The sequence below is a fragment of the Fukomys damarensis genome, unplaced genomic scaffold, assembly GCF_012274545.1.
Source record: "Fukomys damarensis isolate Sample0158 unplaced genomic scaffold, DMR_v1.0_HiC HiC_scaffold_2, whole genome shotgun sequence".
NCBI classification, from domain to species: domain Eukaryota; kingdom Metazoa; phylum Chordata; class Mammalia; order Rodentia; family Bathyergidae; genus Fukomys; species Fukomys damarensis.
The window spans coordinates 13,604,353-13,608,953 of NW_022900914.1; the positions used below are offsets into that span (position 1 = coordinate 13,604,353).

Consider the following 4,601-nt stretch of genomic DNA (forward strand, 5'->3'; position numbering starts at 1 on the left):
AAAAAAAAAAATGCCCATGTTTTTCAAGGGCATCTCTGTTGTTCAGTGAAACTCACCAGTCTTGATCAGTAGTTCACATAAGTAGACAGTACGGGAAACTTTTGGGTTTGGAAGAGCTTGTCTCAGTGAAACTCACCAGTCTTGATCAGTAGTTCACGTACGTAAACAGTGCGGGAAACTTTTGGGTTTGGAAGAGCTTGTCTGCACTGTTGATTGCATTTCAGTCCACTTACCGATTACAAGAAAGTAATGAGTGTGACCTGCAGGGGGGTGAGCAGGTAGTGGAGAGCTGGGCTTTGGGGCTTTGAGAAAGCTAGGTGAATGAAGAACAGAAAGTGTAGGTGAGACCCTCAGAGCCTGTGTGCCTGGAGAAAGGAATGTGGTCCATAGCATAGTGCAGGGTTAAAGCAGACAGGGTGGGGTGGAATGACTGAGACTTTGAAGGCGCTCTTCTAATGAATTCCCCCATTTGCATGAATTATGTGTAATTAATTTATGGGCTTTGTGATACATGGTAGGAAAACAGTTAAAGAATTTGTGCTGATTTCAACACTGTTAAGGAAGAAATATCCATATTTGTTATAGACTGGTAAGGCAGTGCTCCCTTCAGTAACTCACATGCTAAAGTTGGAACAATACGGAGAGATTATCATGGCTCTATGTAAGGCTGGTATGCAAACTTGTGAAGTGTTCCCTACGCTTTGAAACATCACATAGGACTCCATAAATATGTTTACCTTCCTATCAGTTAAAAACTTAAAATAATAAAAATAAAATTCAGTGAAAGGAACAGGAAGGCAAACTGTATTCAAGGGACTCTTGGCAATAGGTAGATGGACCACTGCAGTGGAGCCTCAGAGGAGGCAAGAGAGATTGGGTTCAACCGAATACAGCAAGGAAGAAATGAAAATCTGTGGTGAACGGGCAAGGAATTGGGTGTCAGTGGATAGAGTAAGTGGAAGTGTGTACTCAGGCTGAAGGGTATTCTGGCTCCGTGAACCTGCAAGTGGTCTTGTTGGAGGCAGGTCAGGTGCCCAGACATCACCTGCCAGATGGTAGAAGATGAAAGACTCAGCCAGATACAGAGGGTGGGGCATTTGGCTGCACTGACTCAGCAGGATTCTTGCTGAAATTGGATAATGAAGAGACAAACACAGAAACCCGAAGTCAGGGTTCAAATTTGAGAACAGAACAAGGGGACCACTTAGAGTTTGGTCAAAGAAAGAGACTTTGTCATTGGAAGTGTCCAAAGGCCATTATGACGTTTGAAAGAAAATGGAAGTATGGGTTAGCTAAGAGTCATCATTTTACAGTAATTTTCAAGCTTGTAGTTGATGGGAATATAGCTTTTGTCCCCATGCAGTCATAATTCAACGCATATATGGGTCGTTCATAAATTCTGGTAGTCAGCATTGTTTCTTGCATCTGCTTACTTTTTGCACTCATGTCTCCTTTGGAGAAGGGTTTCCAGATGAAACAGAGAATGTCCAGTTAAATGTGAATTTCAGATCAATAGCAAATAGTTCGGGACATACTCTAAAAAGCATTTGTCTGAAATTCAAGTTTGAGCCTTCTGTATTTTTACTCGGTACATTTCTGTTTCGAGGTTATATATCTTTTAACAGTTGTTTTATGAAATGACAGTTACTGGGAAGTATATGCTTTATATGTCTGGGGGTAGCCTTATGTCGCGCTCTTTCTAGAACTAGACTAGTCATGTACATTTCTGGGTTAACAGTGGTTTTCTAAAAGTACTTTGACTACATTATACCAGCGCCTTCTGACTTCTGTTTCCTACCTCTTTCTCTGTGGGTAATCTTTCTGTCTTTTGGGAGCTTCTCCTAATTCTTTATGTTCTATAGTTTTATCATGATGTGTGTGCATTAGAATTTACCTTTCTTTTACTCAGTAGAAGGTGATGTCAGTCCAAAAAAAAAAAAAATCATGTCTTTCCTCACACTTGAAAAATGTTCACCAAATATTTTCCACCATGCGTTTTTATGGAATATCTTGTTAGACAATGTCACAGCCTGTTTTTCGCATCTCTTAATCATCTTTTTGTGCTTTTATGATCCTGTTGTTTTTGCTGCAGTTTGAATGTATATCTCAAGTCCATTTTTCAGTTTTCTAATTCCTGCTTTACTATGCCTCATAGGCATTATACTGTCTCTTGCCTTTTTAATTTTAAGATTATATTCTTATTTCCAAGCTTTCTATTTATTTATCATAGTTACCTGTTCTTGTTTCAAAATTTTAAGTATTCATTTATTAACTTGTAAAACATGCTAGAAATCTTAATTTTTTTAGTCTATTTCATAAAATTATTCTCATCTGAAGAATATTCGTGTTCAAATCATTGATATCGATTGCTTCTTTGGCAAATAAAATTAGAGCTTTATTGTTTGTGGTGTTTTGGGTGCTGGGGATTGAACTTGGGACTTGCACAGGCTGGGCACGGGCACATACACTGAGCTGTAACCCAAGCCATGTAGGCATTAGCACTCTTAAATGAGGTTATAGGTTTTACTTTGATTCATCTTCCTGTCTAGAAGATTTATGGAAACTTCTGCTTGCACCCTGCAGTCCCTCAATCTAGAGCCCGATAGTTATGTTAGCTCTCGACTTATAAGACTTTTCTTCTTGCGGTATTGTTTGTACAAGACTGACTTTATAGCTTTCCCTTTTCAAATATCAGTAAATGTACTATTTGCTCATTATGACCCACATGTCCTTTTTTAAAACCTACATACAGCACTTACACATTTTGACAGCATTTACTGGAGCCTTATTCAGTGGTGCCCTTGTTTTGGGTGCTTTGGGCACAACCTTGTGAATTAACTAATCTGTCCTGTCTGTCTTTCTGATTTTCCTTCCTTCCTCCCTCCCTTCCTTCCTCCTCCTCCTCTTCCTTCTCTTCCTTCTTTCTCCCCCCACTCCTCTCCCCTCCCCCCTCTCTTTCCCTCTCCCTCTCAGACTGATAATGAAATTATCAAAGAAATTAATGGAAGATTTAAACAATGGGGTGACACTAGATATTATATGAAACTTACACTGTCTCTGTTTTTTGTTGTCTTACTTTATTGTGCTTTAACACATGAATTATCTAAATTTCATGATTTATAGCAAATTTGCTTTAGATGTATATAGTTAAAATGATTTTTCTCTTTCATTATTAGTATTACTGTCATTATCTCCACAGCTTTTTCCCCAAGTCTTTCACAAGTGGAATGTTTAAAGTCCTGGAGGTTTCTGTCTGTTTTATAAAGCTCGGATCCTTTCTCAGATAGCCCCTTCTCATACCATTTCTCCTCCCACCCTTTGCCCCCAACAAATGGTCTTTAATAAAGCAATCGTGCCTTAGCCCTTTTGCTTCCCAGGGGGCAGCCGGGTGATTTACTCACCTGGCTGGTGGTTCAGGATGGCCTCTTCCGGAAAGCTCGACAGTCTGCCTTCCTGTCTATCATCGTTGAGGCACAAGCTCGGGTGGCAAGGCTCCAAAAGAGTGAACACATGCAAAGCTGTTGAGGCCTAGGCTTGGCATTGATGCACTGCTGCCTCTGCTGGGTGGTAGGAGGAAATCACAAGACCGGGGCAGAATCAGAGGGTGGGAAATAGATGCTACTTCTGCATGGGAGAAGCTGCAGAGTCACATAGCAGAGCATGGACTCAAGAAGCAATGGAGAATTGAGACATTTAAAAAATTATTCTACCACACTTTGATGGTTTATATTAACTTACCAAGTGTAAATACATTTTGCTTGAGAGAAAAGGAATTGAAGATCTTTATTTGTATTATTGTGAGATCACATTACATTTAAACTTGAAAGCCATATCAAAAAAGTGTTGATAGGCTGATCAGTACGGCCTTTGCACCGATCGGTATGATCCAGGCCCTGGGGGGCTTCTTTGCTTACTTTGTGATTCTGGCTGAGAACGGCTTCCTTGCACTTCACCTGTTGGACCTTTGTGTGGACTGGGAGGACCGCTGGGTCGATGATATGGAAGACAGCTGTGGGCAGCAGTGGACCTACGAGCAGAGGAAACTCGTGGAGTTCACCTGCCCCACAGCCTTCTGTCAGTATCGTGGCGGTGCAGTGGGCCGACTGATCATCTGTAAGACCCGGAGGGATTCTGTCTTCCAGCAGGGGATGAAGAATAAGATCTTAATATTTGGCCTCTTTGAAGAGACAGCCCTTGCTGCTTTCCTTTCCTACTGCCCTGGAATGGGTGTTGCCCGAGGATGTGTCCCCTCAAACCTTCCTGGTGGTTCTGTGCCTTCCTTTACTCCCTGCTCATCTTCGTGTATGATGAAGTCCGGAAGCTCATCATCAGGCGGCGCCCTAGCGGCTGGATGGAGAAGGAAACCTACTACTAGTCCCCTGCCCTGAGCGCCGCCGAGCATCGTGCCACACACTCTGCATCCGCCCCTGCCCCCTTTGTGTACTTCAGTCTTGGAGTCCAGAAACTTACCCTAGGAAAGCACCGGAGCATGTGGGGGAAGCAGCAGTCCTGGGACGAAGCATGCAGCTTTAATGGGGGGTGGGGGGGCGCCTGAAACATCCATCTACAGGAATGACAGCCGGGGAGGCTTTTATGTGCCT

At 42.3% G+C, this 4,601-nt stretch overlaps 1 protein-coding gene and 1 pseudogene across 4 annotated transcripts in view; both read left to right on the top strand.

Annotated features, from left to right (window-relative positions):
• The window catches only part of Ltbp1 (latent transforming growth factor beta binding protein 1), a 219,578-nt gene that overhangs the window by 77,902 nt on the left and 137,075 nt on the right, over nucleotides 1-4,601 (top strand). The window lies entirely within an intron of this gene.
• LOC104876940 lies at nucleotides 3,875-4,408 on the top strand (annotated as a pseudogene).